Genomic DNA, 23,559 nt, shown 5'->3' with positions numbered 1-23,559 from the left:
GGCTTCTTATTCCTCGGTGCTACCATTCAGATGTGACCCTTCTTTACCTTAGGACTTGTCAGCTCATGGTCAACAGAATCTCAAGTGGGATTCAACTTGCATATTATTTATTTAATTTTCATTACTACAAAGCAGGATGTATTATTTTGCCAACCAGTTCATGTTTAAGACTTACTGTCAAGCACAGAAATCTTTGTAATGCAAACAAGTCTGAGAGTTTATATCTACATGATTTGTGTTCCTGCACTTGAATTTTAATTTAATAACCCACAGTGTACAGCATATTTTTGATCATTTTGGAGAAACAAGGAAGAAAAATCAGCACAAATCTGTACACATACCTGTAAAGGGTAGTTGACATGCCTATTTAATAACTCTTGGCTTCCTCTTTTTTATGTATCCAGACACTCACATGAGCACATATCCTTTAATGGAGGAGTGGTGTGTCCAGTCAGTCCAGCAATATGTCATTGAGCTACTTTATTAACTGCTCCTTACATCTTAAGATATTGTTTTTACTAAAGACATTCTTTACAATAACTACAGTTAAAATCACAAAGTCATAGAGTCCTACAATTGTTACAAGACAAGCATCAGCCTAAATGTTTTCCATTTGATTTAGAACAGAATTATAAACACTGTGGAAACTAGAGAAACTCATAAAAATGGAAATGCAAACATTAAAACAAATTAGCATGGCTTGTCTTAGAAAGCCATGTAATTAGCTGTACTTCTCAGGTTCAGGCTATCCATCCTTTATTTATAAAGGAGCACAATGGTTTAGCTTTTTGAAAGGCAGAGTTAAGAAGTTGCATCATTTATTTTCTTGACTTTCTTCAAATCAATCAGTGCTATGGTATGTTTCAAATCATTCAATATCCAGTGAATTAGGTTTATATTATTTTACCATAAGGGTTGTAGTATTTTCTTATTCTCATGCGTAGATGACACCAGGCATTTTTGACAAGAAGAAAGCAATTTTATTGATTAGAATAATTTTGTCAAAACTACCAAGTTTTTTTGGAAGAAATTTCTGTGCTACATCTGAGAATGAATGCCACAGCAATGATCAGAGAAAAATAACATATGTCTTCCCTTTCAAAGCAGAATCTTCTTTTTATAATCAATGGAAAATCTGACTTGAAAAAGGAAGGAAGCCTGGTGTGAGCAATTTGTTTAAGCTGATAACAGTCAGGTAGAAAAAACTGTGGAGAATTTGTAACGAGTCTTACACATATAGATTTCGTGTGGAGGAAAGCAGGAGTGAATGAGCAATACTCTGGCAAGAGTGTCTGCCACCAGCACTAAGAACAGGGCTGCTGGGACTGAAATGTGGTACGACAGACCAGGAGCTCATCCCTTCAGAGCAGAAGGAACGTCTTCTTCCCCCAGTCATTCCTGAGGGACATGGGGACTCACCTTCCTCACCCTCCCCTCTCAGCTCTGCCTGCTTGATGTATGTGAGAGGAAAAGGAGTAGGAAGGAGAAAAAAAAATAGAGGAAGGATGAAAATGCTCCCTAAATTGGTGATCACACTGCATCAACACTCCTTGTGTGTAGGTATAAATGAACACTTTAATGCAAGGGTGTGGAGCGGTATTTTTAGCAGTGGCTGAGCAGGCTTATGATTTAGTCTTAGACAACAGTATGTCTCAGGGCTGAAAGTGGTGAAATCCACAAAATGACTATTTGGGCCCAAGCTAAGGCCAGATCTTGAACTCTTATGCAAAAGGATAAACATCCTGATTTTCAAGCTGGTAAGCTCAAGTCAGTGTGAGACTTTCAGAGGAAGATTCCTCATTTTGAGCAAGATGACTTGGATCTGACTCTCGCAAATAATTAATTGTTCAAACTACTGGTTATAAAAATCCCAAATCTTCAGCTAACCATTCAATTTTCTGTAAGCAGTAATTACCCACACATACAGAAAGCTCTAATGAATTACCACCTCTCCTTTGATAACATGCTGCTTTCTTCCACTGTTCTACAACTGCTCCCTTCTCCTCTATTATTTCAGTAGCATAAATTAAAAGTAAACCAATCGTTTTCAGCTTCCACCGGTCTTGAAGGTTTCAGTTTCTATTTCAGCTTTGTGTTGAAGAGTTCATTCATGTTTTGCAACTATCCTGTGTCGTAATAAAAACCAATTAGCTCTTCCTATAAGCATTAGCCTGAAGAAATAAATTATAGAGGTCCAAGTCCTAAAGAACTGCCTGGATGGGTATAAGGCTGCACTAGCATTGAAATGTCCAGAGTAAGGTAAGGTTTTCTGAATGAGAATTGGAAGGTCTTATGTCAACTTGCTTGGAAATAAATTGGAAGCTACAGTTCCCAAAGAACATGGCAGGAGACATCTAATTTGGAAAAGTGGTACCAAGACTCTGCAGCACACTGAGGCAACCTATTTACATCCTCTGTGATCCATGTCATTTGGGAGTGTGAGGAGAAAAGCATTACAGAATCCCTGACTTTCTCTTCTATTGCTAGCTGCAGCATAATACTAAAAATAGCCATATATTCAGATATCTGTAGTATGAATTGTTCTTGGGGCTAATGTTTTGGAGGTTTTTTTTCCCATACAGCTAAGAGTTACCCAGATTTTGGTAAGCCATCTGTCAAATGAAAGAATATTGAGCTCTTTCCAAACTACAGGGATAGTAATTCCAGCAGTTAATAACAAGAGACGAAATAATACATACTGAACAAGACTAGCAGAGTAATTATCAGCTCTTAATAAAGCTAAAGTAGAGGATAATAGGCGACTCATTTAAAATGAAATTATGAATTTTTTCCACCAATGAGAACAAGTTTCCGGACAATACTACCACATATGAATCTGAGCACATTTGCCCACTTTCTCTTAAACATAAATCATTGCTGACAATGCCACTAACAACATAGTAGGCATATCCTCAATCTGCTTAATGGATGAAATTCAGTTTGTACAGAGGGCCTGAATAGGCCTAGGCAAGAAATATGACCACTGCAATTTTAGATAATGTAATAACAAGGAATGCAGAATATACTCAGAGAATGAAGGTTCAAATTCCTCTTGATTCTGTTATGTTACTAGTCAAACACTTTATTTCTGAAATACAATTTTCTGAACATATACTGTAGGCATGTAGCTGACACAGCAAAGCAAATTAATTGGTGTATGTTACATGTTGCTGTAAATTGTCCCTAAACCTCAGGAGCTGAGCATAAATATGTCCCCAAAAGGAGGAATAACAACATATCTCCTTTACTGAAATTTATTTTGGATATTTGGCACAGCCTTTTAGTCTAGGATTTAAATATTAGATTCCTGAGCAGTCGAATATTTATAAAACTTTTAACTCCTCTTAACTATTAACTACTCATAAAACTTATGTCCTGGTGAAGCCAAGGCTGTTGAGAGCAGCACAGGGAAGTGCAGGTCTGGTACCGATTCACATTTTACCTGGATGGTTCTGGGGGCACTGTTTTTGAGCAAACTCATCTGCTGCTGACCTCCTGGGGAGGTGAGGACATGGGTGTGTGACACAGCACAGACCTTCACAGGGAGCTGGAAGGCATGTGGACTGGGGCAGTATTTAAAGATTTGGAGAAATGGACCTCTTCTTAAAACAGTATTAATGACATTTTGTCTAAATACTGTTATTAAACAGCACTGAAGAAAAAATGCTCTCAACTCAGATGTACAACTCCTTCCTTATCTGTGTCATATATACCATGTTACATAACATATTTTCTAAAATCTATATTGTTTCTAGAAAGGAAGTATTACCTTAGACTTTTTTCACTAGAGCTGTTTTTTAAGATACACAAAAAGTTTCAGAAGCCTTCTCTTTGTTTTTTTGTTTGGTGTTTGTTTGTTTGTTTGTTTGTTTGTTTTGAAATTTGGTTTTTCCATTGAAATTCATACTTAGCAAATAACAATATTGTTGTGCTTTCATCTGTAGCATAGAAATTATATAGACAATCAATCTGAGATGCAAAAAAGAGCTTTGAAATAAATGCAGCTGTACACATGTTCAAATATTTTTCCAATGTTGAAGATTTATTAAAAAAAATGTTAAAATATTAATGATCTACTGCAATTAAAAAAAAAAATAAAAATCAAAAGCACCAATCCCATTATAATGGAGATTGATACACTATATGGAGCCCTGAAAACTAGAAAATACCCATTCACATACTTGTGGTGTAACGGGCGTGAAACCTTAACTGACTCCACAGATCGCTTCCTGCATAGGTTACTATATTAATATTTCCCTGCACAAGTTCAGCTGGTTTCTTTCAAAGTTAAGCTTAACATAGGCTTAATTCTGAGCCATATAAAATTCGTTTCTGATGTATCTTCATGAAGTCAGTGGAATTACACTTGCATTAACTTGGTATAAGAGCAGTGGCTCAAGTCCTTAAATTTAAAGTGCTGGTACATATTTACTGTTTTGGAATACTTTAGCTGGATTGTTTATGAGGAACTTCTAAGGGTATTTGCCTGCTGAAAAATATTTTATTTCCAACACTAATGTCAAAAACTTTCTGAGACATTCAGTCTTTTGAGCTAAAACTTTTATTCATGGGCTTGTATATATAAAATTGAAAAAAACCCAAAAAATCTATTTCTGTTACAGGATATTGTTTTGAGATGAACCTTACTTAACCACAGAAGAGTTCATGATCAGAAAATGGCTGAAAACTAAATCTGAATGAGGATACAAGTAGACTGCATAAAAGCTGCTTCTTACCTGATGCATAATTGTTGGCTGACCTTCTCACCTTTTTAAGGACAACAGAAGGTATGTCCAAAAACGGTAAATACCTTTTGTCATAAAGTTTAACCCCCTGATACTGAAATGCATAATTTTTACCCAAATTGCTGTTATTTCATCCTGAAATATTAGGATTTTGGTTTCCAGTACTACTCAGTTCCTATAAAGCTTCTGTCTTTTGACACCTATACCCTTGTAATTACAGGCTTCTATTTTATCGGCTTCCAGTCCAAATCAATGCCATTCATTATAAATTACTGTTGAGTTTATATACATCTTCCCCATGACAGTCTGTTATACATTTATAGGAATACATTTATAGCATTTTTTTACTTTTTTTTTTTTTTCCCCCTCTTGGAAAACCACACAAATCAGGCTATTTTAGTCCTTAAATGAAAAAAGCTTGTTTCTCTTGATAATTCTGACATTTCTCTCATCCAATTCTCCCAATCTGAATATTTTTTTTCTTGAACAGAATGACTAAAATTTCACATGATATTCCTAAGTGCCACCACTGTGACATGACTATTTTTGTACCTCAAATACAAATGCCCCAACTGATACATCCCGCAGTCTTTTTTTTTCAGTGTCAAATGGATGGCTCAGTCTTGTGATTGCTAATGTGCTTTTTTTTTTTTTTTTTAATCCACAAATTCCACAACTGAATTCTCAATTTATAGCCCAAAGTTTTGTATTTGAATGCAAACAGTGCTTATACTTTGGGCTGATATATTTTGTTATATTTGCATGATTCCTATACTTAGAGCTATTCCATTTATTCCTGAATCGTATTACTATTATTAGGTTCCATTTTGCCTCCCACACAGATATTATCAGAACACCACTTTTACATACTCTATTATTTTTACTGTAGACTTCATTGTGAAATTATATGGACCACTCCACAGTTTTGTGGCATTACTTCTCATTCTCCATGCACATCTTAGCACAGCTGACACAAGCTGCTGCTGCTTTGACTCTTTTCGTGAGATAGAACAAAAATCTCTTGTTGAAACATACACAGCAAAATTCTTGAGAATCCCTTAAAAAAACCTGCTATGAAGTCAGGAATAACATTGAAAAACAGCAAGTTGTGCAGTATTCTTTATGCTCACTTTTCTTGTAAACTGTTTAACATAATATCGTGTATTATGTTGTTAAAGTTATATAGTATCATAAATATATGTAGTATATGTAGTAAATGCAACATAGTTATATTAATGTTCCTATTGGGAAACAATTATTATATTTCCTGTTTAGAATTCCCTAAAACACTCTGGTATGTAACTATTCATGTGAGTATTCCCAGCGAAATCATTGAAATCACTTTAGGCAGAATGTATAAATCTTTGTAAGATCTGGATATTCTGGGAGTCAACTCAGGAATCCATAACCTCATCCAAAGGTGGTGACAAGCTGATGTAATAATGCACTAAACTGAGAACCTCGACACAAAAAACAACTTCTATAAAATTCTGACACCTGTGCCTTGACTCTATAGCTAATTATAATTGATCCATCAGTCTGAATTTCCTATTTGCCAACTTTAAGACCTTGTGAAATAAGCCGTATGCGTTCCTTTAATCATCATGTTATCAGGGGAGTTTGAGAGCAAACAAATAACATGCATTTAATTTATATAATAGTAAAACTTGATTCAGATTGTGAAACATCTTTGCTTTTCTGTCCTTAAATGGAAAAATCACATTTAGTTTTGTCAGTTCATTGACATATAAAAACATTATCATAAATTAGGAAGTTCTTATACAGGCTTCAAAGTACTGCGTTTTAATGTATTGTAGGCAAGATAATGCATGAATAACATACTGCCAGCTCTCCAGATGTGGACATGAGACTGCTAGGTATGAAAAGCTAAAAAAAGATGCAGATTTTCAAATGGGGATTAAAAAAGCTCTTACAAAGTGGTAGAAAATTAACCCTTATGACATTATCCTGTCTTGACAGAGAAGAGTGAAAAGAACAGTGACTCTGAAAGAGTTTCGTCTTTCTGTTGATTTAGAAAAGAGGTCGGGCATTAGATATCTAGGAATATGGAGCACTAAAAAAGAAGAGATTCGATGGGATATGGGCAAAGCACATATGTCTAGTTTTGCCAGAGAAGCTCTTGCTGAGATACAGCTTAGCAGTTCCCACTCGTGATATCATAATGCAAGTGATTGTTCGTGATTTGCTGTAGAAACAAAGTAATAAGACTTTTTAGGAGTGGAATTGTCTTTCTCTTTCACGACTGCAATGGCGGGGACAGACTGGGATTTTCTGTAGAAAAGCCAAAGGCTCTTTCAGGTTAGAGCCTTTATCAAGCCTATCAAAGGCTTTATCAGGTTATTTGTGGGTTTATGCTTGTTGCTGCTCAGTAGGTGTGTGGGGTGGAGGAGAGATCCTCAGCACATCAGAAACAGAAGTAAACCGCAGAGAAAATTGCCTCTAAAACAGATAGGAGTTGATACTAGATGTACCAGTAGTACCACGTCACTGAATGAGGAGGGACCTCTTTTCTTCCCATGTTGAAATATCGTCCAAGGGGAGTTAAATAGGACCTGAGCAAGGACGTGTGTTAGACTGGGAAGATCAGAAATTGACAGTAGGAATGAGGAAGGGAAGAATAAGTGTGATGAGTTTCTGACAAAGAATTCCCAGGTAGATAAAAATTGTAAAAAATTCAATCCCATCTATCATGTCTTGTGATTTTTGTGTGTGTCTAAAAGAAAGAATGATGCATCATCACTCATCAAAAATTTGATGATATTACTTATAAATAAATCTGAATTGGCAGATTTTGAAGAACCAAAACTAAAAGGAAGATCAAAATTACATAAGGATTCACAAAAAAATTTTGTTCTCCCAGAATGTACACACTAAAACGTATATCTAAGAGGACAGACCAGTGTTTTCATGATTTGTTTGAAATACTTCAATCCCAGGAACCATATATTTCTTCCAATTTTTCACCCTAATTGAAAACTAATTACAACCAATTTATTGCAAATTAAGCACTTAAAAATACCATATGGATCTAAGATTTGGAATTGCTTATACTATATTTTTTTTCGCTCTTCTGGGTAGAAAATAGCTTTAGCAACTCTTCACTGAGAATGATGAATCATTGGGATGATGTTATGGTCTAACAACCATCATGATCTTTCAACCATCAAGGTCTTTCCCTATTTCCCTCCACCCCAACCCACTTCTTCCTACGTGTTGCTGCAGTTCACAACACTGTGCACAACTTTGATCTAGCCCATAGCAATGAGAATGAAAGTTGACATCCCATAGAGCAAGTATCCACTCCAATACGCTGAGCTCAAAATAACAGTGCCCCCGATATGGGCCTAAATATCAGGGCTAAAATGCCCAGTGATCTACCAGTGACCCACAAAGGTTCTCATACCTACCTTATCTGTCATATCTGCCTCCTGTTTTGTGTGGATCAGAGCTGCATGCAGTGACTGTGTGTGGGGTTTTTGTTTTCTAGAATTCTTCCTGTTCTTTTCTAGATACTCTTCAGTTTGTCAACATCTTTGTTAGTGCAGTGTTCCAACTGAGACCACCAGTGGTAAAATGAGATGCCTCATTTTTTTTTACATAGACCATACCAAACGGTAGAGTCCAAGACAGTATCTGCTTTTGTGAACCTGCAAATATCTTACATTCTTTTTTGTTAACCTTTGTTTTTCCTTTTTGACCTGATTTCGTGAGTTTGGTTTTATTTCAAAAGATAACTTCTTGATCTCATCCTGATCTTGGTCTAAAGAGTTTTCTAGCCCTGCCTGCATGGTATCAGCTGTAAACTGCACAAATTGAACTTTACACCATCTTCTGTCACTATAGAAAACATCAAATATAGCTGAGCTCTGAGGAGTCCCCTTTAAGATGCTTTCTGATGTCGGTGATAAGTAAGTGCTCTCAGGGATTTTTTTCTAGCCAATTTCACACCTACCTGATGATGATTTCATCTTCACTGTGCTTCCTCAGCATGCTTCTGAGAATTATGCAATCACAGAATACCATTTGAGACAGTGAAAAATCATACTGAAGTCAAAGTATGTTACATTTACTGTCTTTCCCTTATCCTTTAAATGACTTATTAAAAAAAAAAAAAAAAAAAAAAAAAAAAAAAAAAAAAAAAAAAAAAAAAAAAAAAAAAAAGTTTGTTTGGCTTGGGTTTTTATTGTACAAATGTTGTGTAGTTTTTATCACCATCTTGCCTTCTAGATACTTGAACTGATTACCTAATGATTTGTTGCAGGAATTAAATTTGAGTGCTGTGAGCTATAATTTTCTAAGTCCTCCATACTCTCCCTTTCAAGGATAAATAATATGTTTGTTACTCAGTTCTTCACAACGTTTAAACATAATTGCTAGTGATTCAGCTATTACATTGTCTAGTTCCTTTAGTGCCCTAAGGTGAATCAGGACTTCCTTACTTGACTACATCTATATAATCTAAAACACATTTAGTCTAGCTTTTTTGTACATTTTTTTTTTTTTAAATTAATGTATTTAACAATCTGGTTACTGTCAATATTTCACTTTGAAACTGAGACAAAAGTATTAAAGTTCAAGTTTTCTCTGTCTGATTCATTTCTAGCTCCCCCATTTTTTATTAACTGATCTACACTTGTCTTTTTTTCTTTTTTCTTTTTTTTTTTTTTTAACCCATAGTATGACACATTTTGTTCTGTATCTTGCTCCAGTTTGTAGGGATATTCAATAAAATGTAACATCAGTTTTCCATTTCTGTGATTTCAAAGGTGTAACTCCATGTACAAGAAAAATATGTTATGAGTTACCAAATTGCCCTACCATTGCCCTCAAAGATTAATCCATGATATGAAGGAATTAGTAGACTCTAACTTTTGCACTAGGAATTACACCAGGATACTGACTTTCAATTACACCTTTTTCTTTTGTTGATATCTCTCCACAAGTTTTAGTGTGATTACATCGATTTACATAATAAGGAAATTTTGAGTCATTTATCCTCCCAGTGCTATGAATCTGTAATTTACACAACAGAAAACAGTTTGATATGCAATTATATTGGGAGAACTTTCTTCTATATATTTTAAATTTAACTTCTGGACCCTGTGTTTTCCTTTGTAAACATGCAGCAAAATATCTACAGATGGAATGCAGTACAGTTCAAAGCAAGAGTGATCCCCTAACCTGATGGCACTTCAGAGTTTGTGCAGTTGTCCAACTCAAAAGGCATTGGTCTTCAAGGAGCTGGTCTTCAAGGTACATACAAAACTCAATTTTAAAACTCAGAAACATTATCAGAAAAATTCTGAGTTTTAAAACTCAGAAAAAAAAAAAATCAGAACATGACCCCATTGCTCTATCTCCCAGCTAAAACATCTTCTTTATTTTATTTTTCTGATCCTTTATCTTTATTCTTTGTGCCAACAATCCTCTTGGTGATATTGCAGTATTTCTCCCGGACCATGGGAACACTGATGAGATATTCTTCTGTAAAGAAGAAAAAAGCAGCACTCAAGGACCCATCTGCCAGCTTTGATCTGTGCAGCTATTGATGGTGGCAGTGATGCTGCCTCCATATGATAGCTGCATTGCATCCATGGAGAGATATATTGTGCTAGGGCTATAGTTCTCTCTCATGTCCATAACTTGGCAGGAAGGGTGACCACCTTCTCCTGATCCCTCCTACACACTTCAAAGAAAGCTCGTATAAGCCTTGAATATATTTTTTTTTTTTTTTTTTTTTTTTTTCCTGAAGCGTGACAATATGGCTTACTTGAATTTGCATAGATTGGTCCCTTTCTCTTTGCAAATCATAATTACACTACTACATGAAAGTATTAAAGATCTTTTTCATAAACTAAAGGTTTCAACTATGAATATAGCATAGGTAGTGCTTGAATGTGAACAGGATATCATGCAGTTGCACTGAGGTAGCTGACTGGTGTATGTGAATTCTATAACATCAGATGAAATTATATGAGACCAGGTTATAGGAAAAAACAGCTCTCACATACATAGGTAAGAAATTTCCCCTTGAATCATATCTGACCTTTTAAAAGGCTATAACCATTTCTTGTCCAATTGAATTGACAATGGTGGAAGTGAATGTGATAAGTCAAGGTACAGCAAGCACTGTTCATGCTGTGCAAACATTACTGATGTAGGTTAAACCATGACCTACAAAAATGACAAAGGTAGGAAAATTTCAGAATCATAAACTCAATAACTTGAAAAGATACAAGAAAAATACTTTTGCTGTGTGGCCTAAAAAATGCACTGAAAACTACAAGGTACTTCTAAAGATGACTATAGTGAATCTATTGCTTCAGTACTGGATTTTACCCTAAGAAATGCTATAGATTCTAATATAAATAAATACATAAAGTTATTTTCTCAGATATTACTGTTTTCAGTGTTGCAAAAAAAAACCCAGTTCCAAATAGTCAAAATACTGCATAGGTTTCTGTGGTGCTGGGAGGGTAGCCACAAACTAAGGAATTTGTTTGCCATACACACAGCAGTTTCTCTATTATTTAAATCTACTTTCTTCATTCTTTAGAAATTTCCCAGTTGTATGCTCTATGCTCTGAGTCAGCTACCTGATGAACTGAGTTCGCATGTAGGTTATCTGTAGGTGGATATGTTGGAGGTTAGGGATGCCTTTCAGCTGTAAGACTTGCTTGAGAGAAGTTTCGTGATGTTCAGCTAAGGCAAATTAAGTTCTTACACCTGGAGTAGAATAACCTCATGCAGACACTATAGACTGGGCTCCAGCTGGCTAGAAAACACCTTTTCTGAGAATGACCTGTCCATGTTGAGATCAAATTGAACATGTATCTGCAGTACACTCTTACCAAAAACAAGAGTAGCTGCATAAAACACAGATTTAGAAAAAGCATAGTCAGAAGAACAAGGAAAGCAATTTTTCCAATCTATTCGGCACTTGTGATGCCTCATCTGAAACAGTGTTTGGGGGTCTCCAGAAGTTGAGGATCAGCAGAAAAGGAAGCATCCAACAGAGGGTCATCACACTGGTCAGAGGGCTGGAGTATGATGGAGGAGAGCATGAGAGATCTGGTTTTGCTCAGCATGGAGAAGAGAAGGAGAAAGGGAATCTAGTTGCTGCCCTCAACTAACTAAATGTTACAGAGAAATGAGGTTCATGAGTTTGGGGTTTTTTTTTGTGAGACATTGCAAAAAGAGAAAGAGCAACCATCACAAATTGTAACAATGGAAAAGTGATTAAAGAAGGAAAAAACTATTCACAGAAAAAATTATTCACATGTATAACAGTAGAAGAGGGTCCCAGAGGAGATGTGATATCTCTATTCAGCACAAGGCCCTGAACAACCTGACATAACTTCGAAGTTAGCCCTGCTTTTAGTAGGAGTTTGAAGCAAATAGTTCCCAGAGGTCTTTTTGAATCCAAGTTCCTCTATGGTACTGACAATGAGATCCTGTATACAATTCATAAAATCTGAAATCTATTTTGTACACTCAATGCAGAAACCTCTTTGCTGACCTAAGTATGCCTTGTAGTTAATGGCTGCAGCAGCACTGTCGTAAGGACTTGGGTCTCAACTGTCAAAAAGAGCAAACAGACAGAAAACTTCACTGTAAAGGAATTCATTCTGAATATTAGAACTTTTCCTCGGGAAGTATCTGAGCATAGACATTATACTGTTTACTCGTCTCAGTAAGCAATGCTACATCATTAAAATGGCATTATTGAAAGGATTGTATTTTCTACAGTGGAAAGTGTGGAAAAGGAGTGAAAATTATGAAAACCAACTAAAGGTGTTTGGAAAATTTTCAATAAACTTGTTTTCCAACTAAACCTGAAAATTTCTGAATCAAATTGTGAGGTTTTGGTTTTGTTTTTTTTTTCCCAAAATTTTATTTTGGACACAAAACCCCAAATTATTCCCATCTGATATTAATAGTTAAAACATCCACATTTCATAGGACTGGAAAATATGATACAAGATTTATTGCAGAATCATGTCATCTCATAGTGACAGGGAAATCAGACAGGATACATTAAGGAATTTCACATATGTGTAAGAACTGCATCAAATTCTGAGTCTCTAATATTTACACTTAAACACCTTACATTGATACACTCAGCAGTACACAGCAGACATCTATTGACTGGTCAGTTGAATCATCCCCTAAATTTTAGAGCCACGTATTTCAATTTTTACCAGTGAAACAATATTTCATTAAAAGCCTGCAGATGATTTTGTACGATTTTTGAAAATAATATAACATTAATATAAAATTAAAAATAAAAATACTGAAGTAAAACTTTTTTTTCTATTTTTCAAAATAATTTGTAGATTATAATGTTTCATTTAGATCTGAAACAAATACATATTTTAAAACTGAAAAACCCTTCAAGAAGTGGGACTTCCATCTGTGCAACTCTAGTAGCAAGTAAAGGGCTATGCTAAAGAGGTAAGTCACCTAGAAAACAAAAACTTACAGAAGACATTAGAAGAATAAGGATTTTTGCCCATAGAATGTGCCACTTGCTATAGTATATAGTATCCTCCAGGTATTGCTAAGTGCCAGGTATGAGCAGAAGAAAGATTATTCCCACCTTATTTTTACAGAAAGAATCCAGACTTTTCTGCACTGCTGCTCTGGTACGACTCCTAGTGCTAATAGGTAATACCTGATAACAGAACAGGTTATATCAAGCTCTTAGAGTTACAAGACGTCAGTCAATGACAATGATCCAAAAGCAGATGGAACTATGCCTCAAGCATGGATGATCACTGTTTTGCCATCACTTTACAAATACAGAAGAAGGGGAATCACTGTACAGAAACCAGGCTTTTCAGGGAGACGGCTATAAGGAGATACTGCACCAGTGTGCTGGCTTACTGTAAGGAGTAATTTTCATTTCAAGAGGAATGCAGTGACAAGGGAAGACATTCAAGCATGATGATAGAGAAAAGTAACCTGTTTGTGCCTAATGTAATGGAAAATTTGAGAATTATTCATGCTTGTGAATATGTATGCAAATCTGACCCTGGTGATACTGCCAAGGTCAGTGCATGGTGATCTTCGGAGTAAGTGCTAATCATTCAGCTTGAAATGTGGCTTTATCAGAAAAGCAATTTTCTAAAAAATCTCATGTCATTCCCCACTTCTGTTTCTCCTGTGATCTCCATGTCATGCTTGCTCATTTGTCAAGTTTACATTCAGAACTTTCTCAAATAAAACATCTCCTTGTCAATCAAATCATGTTTGTGCCTTTTGCATTGTTGATGCATCTAAGATTACAACTTAAAATTACTCAAGTTCTTAATAGGGGAATGACATTCTCTGTAGGACATTAACAGCTAAATCAAAGTATGGGACAGTGACTGAACTTGAAATACTACTTAAATTTCAAAAGCAAGCCCTGAACTGAAAATGGGCCATATTGGGCTATAATCCAACTGAGTAAGAATGATCATTAAGTTCTCAATACATGTAAACTGAGGTTTTACAGAAAATAAAAGTTCATACAGGAAGACCTGGGGAATGTAAGTAGAGGGGAGGATGATTTTGTAACAAAAGAAAATGGGTGAATTTTTCCTTAACAACAGTGAAAATTAAGATTTTTTTAAATTTCTTTGAGAGTCTTAGGAACTTCAGGATACTACAAAGGACATTAGACAATAACCCACATATCAGACTTATTGCAAGTATGCTGGCAAAATCATTGGGATATAATTAAATTACCTTTTCTCTACCAGCTGATTACAGCAGAAACCAGCATCATGCCAGCTCCCTTTGTTTGGCAGGTTCACCTGCCAATTCATGGTTTAGCTGTCTTTGCTGTTTCCTTGGCCCATTGCAAAATCATCTTCCAGAAAGAACTGCAGAGACAAGAATAAGGTCCCCTTTGTTAAGTATCCTCTTCTGTCATGCAATAAATGCTTTTGCACCAGTATAGGATAGGGAAATATTTCCTCTACATGTGCATTACCTCTGTAGGTCTTTTAAAAAAACCTGATGCTTGTATTTACTGCCTGGTGCTGCTGTGATATTCAAGGATCTGCATAAAGGAATAAAACTTGTGGAGCTGGAATGAAACCTGACTATAGAATTCTTTCAAGAAGTAGACTATAAGGACATAGAAAATTGGTTGATTAATGTTCATTTTAACTCTGATGATGATTGTCCAGGTTTTAAGAAAATCTGATTTATTCTCCATAAGCCTAGGCAGTAATTCCTATGACAAAACTGACAAAACTGAAACCTCTTACTCAACATAAACCCATGAAATCGCAATATTCTGAGAATTTTATGTAGCTGTAATGACTGGAAGAACAGATAGTTTCAAAATGGAGATGGAGATTTGAGATGCTCCAGTCCTAGAAATTTTACCAGAAATGCTTGTAACTTAACTGTTTTATGAATTCCAGACACAATTGAAATTATTGATCTATTGAAGCCAAAGCCCAGAAATATTTAGTCATTGGAGACTTTAAGGATATGCTCCCCATCAGAGTATAGTGTGTTAAACACCAGATATCTGAGCAGTGATCAACAGTAACCCCAAACAAAGGTCTTTGCAAAAATTCACATAAGTTTTTATTATTATTTTTCCATTATGTGAATTTACAGAAACTAAGTGAGATTAGTAAAATTCCCAGCTGAACAATGAACAGAGCAAAAAGATGTTCAGCCAAGGCAGCAGATATAAAATCTGACGATAATCTGTTTCTTTAACCCAAGCTATTGCTTCTACCTTTATCTGATTTCATCTTCAGCTATCAGCTTCTCCTTTTGGCACAACTACTTCTCTACATTGCTCTGGTCTAGCATGATAAGAGATGTAAGCTGGGTGCTAGAGGTAAAGTTTACACAACCAAAGAAAGGAAAAGGTTGAAAATGTTTGTGTAACAACATTTCCTTTCTCTGCAGTTGCCAACACTTTTTTTGACAGAAACATATCTTCAGATGCCCATTCTGTAGCCTTCACTTATTCAAAGGATAACCCATGCATTCAGGGAACAGAAACAATATGACGTGGTAGAATACTAGCCATACAGCCACCCTACAAGCTGCATTCCATTTTATTGCTCATATTGTCCTTAGAGATCAAGATCTAAAAAAATAAGTGTATAGAATTAATAGAATAATTTGAGAAAATATGAAATTGTCTGTATAAATTCCATAAGTAACAGAAAGAGATAAAGTTAACTTTTTATATTTAAAACAGTACTTTTCTCTCTAGTACTAATACCTGCACAATATATGAGTATAAAACATGCAGAACTCTGAAGTGAAAATGTATTTGAACTATGGGGCAAGATAAGCCGTAATTCATATCAGCGATGTGAGTAATCCAAAATAGTTCTTTCCAATAAATTGTTACATTGTTATTAATGTACAACACATACAGAGTTAAAGAATAAAACAATCTTAAAGTCAAGTTGTGCAGATGAATAAAGTGACGGTTCTAAAAGATGAATGCTTAAAATAGAAAGAAATGGAAAAACTTCTTTAAGCCTCTTCACTTTCATAACAGTTTGCAATTGAGAAAATTATTAAAATCCAGTTCTGGAATGAATTTTTTCTAATTATTTTTAAAAGGTTCTATTTAAAATAATGTTTCATGATGAAATTTTAAAAATAGAAAAAAGTGATGGACTCTGTTTCAGATGAATTGGAAAAATACAGCAAATTACTCTCCTAGAGAGCATGCTGGAAGGGGGCCATACCTAGGGAGAGATCAGAAAGGTACTTACCTCTTTGAAACGCAGACCTATACTCATTCTGCCAGACAATTTCCCCTGTACAAGAGAGCAGCGAAAAGCAAATGCTTTTTTAATGTGTAGCTCTGTTTTCAATTATACTGGAAAAGTGCATTTTCAAACCCCATTTATCTTGAATATGACATTGTCACCCTGTGCTGTTGGTTGCAGGGATGCAAAGAAAATATTGATTAGAAATCAATGTAAAGTTTTCTTTCCTTGCTTTCGGAACTTTAACTCTAGACAAATAAAATGAAATGCAATGGGAGAAAAAAACTTGTGTGACTATGCTCCATGAAGCTGAATAAGTCAAACTTTATCAAAGCAAACTCACTTAATTAACTCCTCACTTGGTTCTTATTTAATCAGTGCCAAATCAAAACCTTTTTGAAGAAGATCAGAGTTTAGATTGGAGATGAGTTGGAGTTGACCCAGAAATCTTAATAGGGCTATTTTGTCCCTGCTGGAATTGACTCACAACATCATAACTGTCCTTAAAAATGATACAGAGAAAGGACATACAGACATTGTGTCTCCATTTCACTCTGGATAATGGGAGTCTTAACAATGTGATGGTGGTGCTTATTCTATACATAGGTGATTGATGGGCTCAAGAGTGTCATTATCTAGACACTTAATGGTAGTCCAGTTTGGGAACAAGTACTCCAGATATTCCAGCTAATAAACCTTTGCATATTTGAGATGATAGCCCTGATGGAGTTCACATGGGCACATTCGTACGTTATTTACATTCCAAGAGCTATTTTCTACGGTTAACTGAAAAGAGTAGATAAAAATATTAGAAGTGCAGGAACTTCTTAGTTACAAATGAAGTGCCCCATTATGCCTCCCTAGAGACAGTCAGAAAGGAGGGTACAAAATCGTCCCTGGCCAGGGAAGGTATTCCTGGCCAGAACCAGCAGTGCCCCTGGAGTCCACCACTCCAACAACTATTAAGAGAGCAGGTGAGAAAGAACAACAGCAAATTAAGAATATCATCGTTCAGATAACAGGAAGGAGGGAAAGACGTTCAGACACTGTCAGGAAGTGGAAAACCTCTGTTCTAATTCTTCCTACCCTGCTCAATTATTCATCTAAAATGAAATACCTTCATTAAGAACACTTTTAGTTCAGAATATCCAACAATAAATTTGATTGGAGTCTTAATATGGGTAAAAATCCTTTCCAGAAAAAGACTGAATCCAACCAGAATATCCCACATCCCACATTAATTCCCTAGTTAGCAGGACTATGGACAAAAAAAAAAAAAAAAAAAAAAAAAAAAAAAAAGAGCTGATATCTCCTCTGGGATATTTGTGAATGGTCTGTTTTCTTCCCTCCTATCTAAAACTATCTGGCCACTTCAGGTAGTTTACTCACATTACACCTTTTTTTTTGCATGTGAGAAAGGAATAAGTTTCCCACATCTGCTAGGAGGGTGCACCTCGGAAAGAAGACATTTCTGAGACTCTGTTCTGGCACTGAAAGAGCTGTTGTTTGAATCTGGTTTTCTCAGAAATTACAGGAACTACTCTGGGTGGGCTTTTTTATTTTAAAAAACTTTCTTAGACATACTTTCATTAAGTTTATGTTACAAGTCACAGACTTTGTTCTGCACTGGAATGATAATAAATTTCAAAACCTCACAATAAAATATTGTCCAGCCAGCCCAACCCTTTTCCCTAACTTGGCCACTGTTATAAACAAAAACAGTCCAAGAAAGGCTGAACTAAGTGTACCAATCAGTTGGCAATCAGTGACTGGCATGCAGTATCCTCATTCCTGGCCTTCATCTCTCTTCTTGTGTCTTTAAATTCCTTTGTCCGGGTTCTTCCACACCTGACTGTCTCATCCAGCACACTGAACCTCAACACTGACTGAAGACCAGAAGCACCTAGGCAAAATAGGAGTTTACCCACCCCATTGTTGTACGGGAAACTCTGCAAAGCTGGACACTTTGAAGAGTCACAGCTGCAGAAGAATGAACACCATTCCCTCCCCTTTCTCAAATCCTTGTTGTCTGTATCTGCAGGTAATACCAAGCTAATCCCAGTACCACTGCTCATCAGTTAATGGTAATTATCACTGCAGCACCCAGAGGCCTGCACCTCTTTCTGGTCACACTGGAGGTCTCCTGGGTTTGTTAGGTCGTGTGAAGGCATTAGGGTGGAAGACAAATGAATTCCTTAGTGGGTAAGCACCAGGGAGCATGGCCTTTCTTTCTGTGGCTGTAGAACAACCAGCACCATGAGATGAATTATGTCTCTTAGTTCTGCTCCTGTGCAATATTAATGATGCATGCAACACAGCTATGGCTTTACCAAGGTACCAGGAGAGCTAGATAGAGGTCTTCTCCCTCCCAACCACAAACGCTGTCCAACATGTCATAATTCATGTCATGTAACTGAAAGATACCAAAGCTCACCAGAACTCACATCCACAGTGTGGCTAGATTCCCCCCACCTACCATAGCAGCATCTCATTCTGATCTTTTTCACTTAAACTAATCCTCAGCCTGAACATAAAATCTGTAAAGCTCAAGGAGACGTAGATGTTTATGCAGAAACAGTGTAGAGCTTTTTGCTTTCATCTTGTCTTTTCTTTTATAATCCTAAAACTGATTAGATTGCAATGCAGACTCAGCCCTTCTCTGTTGATGACTTTTAATGTAAAGGTTTGTAGCTACTCTGTATAGTTCAAGTAGCACCTGAAATCATAAACTTTTTTTTTTCACTCTCCTTATGAGCAAAAGTCAGAAAACAAGCAAGGTCCTTAAACTTCTGGCTTGCCATATCTTGTGTGCACATTTGAATAAATATATCACAGAAAATCTACCACAGAAGAAATAGCATTAAAGACACACAGACCGTAAAAAGTACATTTCAGACCTAGTCTGTCTGTAGTTTTTCTTAATGCATTTTCCATGGCATGCATCCATATGGACCAGCAAAGATGCTCTGGTCTGGCAATTATTGTATCTCATTCTGGAAACCATACCAAAATGCTATTTGAGCTGCTGATGGGTAGGTGGCTCCCTTTTTACTTCTGTCCCTAAAAAGTCAAGCCTGGCCCTTGGCTGGGCACTGCAGATAACCATGAACTCTTTTCACCCACAGAGTCCCCATGAAACTGGGAACTCAGGGCAGGGAAAAGGGATTGGTAAGTGGAGAGGTGTTCTCAGAAAACTTTGGGAGGTTTTTTCTGAGTAAGAGGAAGAGTCTGTGGGCTCTTTGATGGAACAGCAAAAATCTGAAAATGTGATGGGAAAATTGAAATCAAATTTTAGAGGAACAATGTTGGCAAAAGAGTAAAGGAGGGGCCAGTCTGTATTATATAAACATAAATAGGAAAAATAAAATCTCTTACATGCAGGAAGATTTTCATCTTTTCTCACATATGCTCAATCACTGCTTTCCTACAGATCAATTTTTCCTTATTGCATTAATTTCCTGCTGTTCTTTCACTATAAAAAGGTATGTGTGAAAGAGCAAGGCATTAAGGAGAGAGTATACATGCAAAGGAGAGTCAGGAATCCTGAAGTCATTCCAAAACTGGAAGTCTGAGTGGCTCAAAGCCAGTATACTTTCAAAAATCCCTTTAATTTTACACTAATAAATATAGATCCATGCAAATATATGCATTTTTAATATATGTCCCTTTGCTCAGTACTAAAAGAGATGTGTAAATCATGGAGCAACAAAGCTTACTACCAGAGTGTTGAAATGTTTTTGCTTTTTAAAGAACAGTTCAATACTCAGCAACTTTTGGGTAACTGAAAAGTCTTCTCTCAGTGGAGTTTTTGTCTTCTACTCCCTCTAGATCTCTGTTTTTCCCTTTATGCTTTTGCCTTTTCAAAACCCTCTTTAATATATATTTTTCCACCACACTTTCTAGAGATGATCCACAATAAACTGAATGTCTACCATGCACCCTATACTTGTTGAAGCCAGGCCTTTTGCTGTTCCATAGGAAATCTGTGTGCCTGTATTAGATCAATTAATATAAATCAAGTATCCCTCTTGGGAAATGGTATGTTTTGCTCCCTCTGTTGTGTAGGACTAAACACACCATCAACACTCAATAAATAACACATTTTTCCCTTCCATCTTTTAAGGTTTGCCAATAGCAATTTACAGCCAACTCCCTCAAGAAGCCCTCAAGTGAACTAACAAATGAAAGTCCCATTTAAACAATGCATTTAAACAGTACCTTGCTTTACAGTTCACATGTCTTTAAGAAAAATAAATACAGATTTCTGGAGGGGATGGGTTATAAGTTATATAGATCTAAACCCGAGACATTTCAACTTATGTTTTCCTTGGCAAAGGAGGCTGTTTATTTTCACAAATCTTCATAGGCACATTTCCATATTTCACAGGGGAGGAAAAGGACAGATCTACCACTGCAGAAGAGCTTTCAGCAGAGGAAACTAATCTCTTATATGTGTTACTATTAGAGTTGGATAAGAAATTCCTCTACTGAGCCAAGTATTTTCCCTATTTTTTGTGTTTCAAACTCTCTGGGAAATTATGTGATTTCCATTAATGTATTTATGTGTAATTGTCCAAATGAATTTCAATCCAGTGTTATTCATTATTCGCTGTATATACCATGGTCATTTTGCTTCAAGAAACTCGGCAAAAAGGCAACAGCTTTTAGCACTTAGAATGCCTTTTTATTATAGGCACAGGAAAAGAACAATACTAGTGACTGTGTGAGAGAGCCAAGGAAAGCATACTTTTTGATTTTTTCATTGTGAAAAGTGGTGATTGTGGCATTTTCTTTTTCTTCAAACCAGGTGGTTTCAAGGAATGGTTTGGGAGCACAGCTGCATAAGCCAGTGAGTCAGGACAATGGAGAGCCCAACGTCAGGCAGAAGGAAGGATGAGTGGAAAGAGAAGACCAGACTGAACCCCAGGTGGGGTGAAAAATTAAGATGAGGAATCATGTACTGAGGAAAGAAGTCATGCTGCCATCTACAGTGTGGAACCACTGCATTAAGTAGTGTGTCTGTTCCTCCCTTTGGAGTTCAATACCAAACATTTGCCGTGATTGTCTGGTTGCTTGAATACAGAAGCTTGTCTGAGAAAGGAGCAGCTGGGAGCTGATGAGTGGTACTTTCCTATATCTTATGTCAAAAATAGTATTTCAGACCACTTCCAAGAATACAGATCAAAGTAATTTGTTCTCTAATTACCATCAATCATGTAACAGTGTTTGGGGTTTTTTTTCCTTTCTTTAGGTGGGTTAACTTTTTTGGTTTTCAGGGAATGCAGTCTTCTAGCTGCTCTTAGGCTGTACATATTCTAAAGAAGGGACATTAAGATGGTGATGATGTGTGTAAAAATGTCCTAATTTGTTATCAATAATTTAATATTTTAAATAAGCCTAAGACAACCTCTAGAAGAGCAATAAACAGTGTAAAAATTAATGCTCAAATGTATTTTCCACCGAAGTGATTACATTTGTCTTCCTGATGTTACTGTTCAGAAGCTTGATGCCAGTTGCTAATAAATACCAACAAATTATTACCAGTTCTTTTTGTTTACTATTTTGAGTATAGTCTGATACATTGCTTGAGATGCATCACTGAGGTCTGCAAGTTTCAACTTCACACTAAGTACCATAATGCCATCTATCCTGAGCAGTGTCTGCTGTTTACATGAACAGCAAACCCCAGTGCTTTCTGCCTTGCCTGAATGCTCCTGAGCTTCTCCCCATCCTGCTTCCTCCCAGTTATTGTATATGCTAATGCTACCTTACTACCATGTTTTGTTGCATTAAATAGTTTTATTTCTTCTTTTTCTCTCAGAATAGACATACTTTCCTAGATGTACAAATCTAGTAAAAAATTGGAGGTAAATATACCAGTAATTCTGACACAAAAAAGCAGAGATTTCTTTCTTTTGGCTAATGCATTTCCCCATTATTCAGCCAGCTCTGCTTGATTATACAGGAGACACATCAGTTGTTATTTGCGCACCAAGTACCTTCTTGCTGTCAAGGGATTTCAAAGAGTTATAAATTTATTTCAGTCAGTCAACAATAAGGATGCATGAAAATGTTTGGATGATTAATGTGAATTAGCATCCTAGTTCCAAAAGTTTATACAGTCTGTTCAAAGTAGTAAAACTAAAAATCTGTCCTCTTTATCTCCATATCAGGTAACTGGGTTGTGCTACTTAGGTTCGAGAAGGCTGGTTTGGGGAAGGTCCTGGGAGGGATGGCTTTGGTGCAGATCTGGATTTATTGGAGGAGTTGAATAAGGCAATAGTCACACCACCTCTCAAAAATCACACTGACAAATGCATTAATGTATTAATATCAAATGAAGAAGTCAAAACCACATCACAGCCCTGTTGGAGCATGGTTGTTATGATGGAGAACAGGAAAGGATAGTGGAATATGCCAAAGGTTTGTGGCAGGAGGTGAAGAATCTGCATGCCTGCCAGTGGGAAGACTACTAGGAAAAACTGCAGGATAAGAATATATTTTGACCATTTTTTTCTTTCTTTCAAAATGTATTGCTGTGCTAACAATTTCAGCTTTCGTATTTAATGGCTGTATGTAGAACATTCACATATTTCAAAAAGATTTTCACATATTCAGTGAAGAATCAGATTAGAAAACCCACAAACTAAAGACAGAAACTGACATAACTGAAATACAGGTAATCACAAAGGTTGCAAAGTAACCAGCCCTCCCTCCAAAAAAAGACAAAGATGAAACAGAGCACTGCAGAGCAGCCTTGGGTTAGCTGATAACTAATTAAGAGATTTTCCTCTGAGCCAGATACTTCCATTTGCAAAGTGAGAATCAGGCTACCCAGCAGCCACTGAAGGACATACACAACAGAGAAAAGGCATAGTCAGTTTGGATTTACCAGCAAGCAGGTCCAGCTGTGGGGTGTATCTGTTCTCAGGTCTCCCCTCTGTAGGTCCAGCAGCCAGGGGCCACTTACTGCACCCCTTACATCCTGCAAGGCAGTTGAAAGAAACAACAGTCTAACCCAGCAGTGGAAGAAACATAAACACTTTAAA

General features: G+C 36.4%; 1 long non-coding RNA gene across 1 annotated transcript in view; it reads left to right on the top strand.

The window, feature by feature from the left end:
- Positions 1-22,051, top strand: part of LOC113480726 — a 41,905-nt gene extending 19,854 nt beyond the window's left edge. The window contains exons 2-3 of the long non-coding RNA XR_003398517.1: positions 4,623-4,787; positions 21,318-22,051. This is a non-coding gene — a long non-coding RNA (uncharacterized LOC113480726). The remainder of the gene's footprint in view (positions 1-4,622; positions 4,788-21,317) is intronic.
- The last annotated feature ends 1,508 nt before the right edge of the window (positions 22,052-23,559 follow it).

Source organism: Athene cunicularia (genome assembly GCF_003259725.1).
Source record: "Athene cunicularia isolate RWA chromosome 1 unlocalized genomic scaffold, athCun1 chr1_part1, whole genome shotgun sequence".
Classification (NCBI taxonomy): domain Eukaryota; kingdom Metazoa; phylum Chordata; class Aves; order Strigiformes; family Strigidae; genus Athene; species Athene cunicularia.
This window is presented reverse-complemented; position numbering and strand designations above follow the sequence as displayed.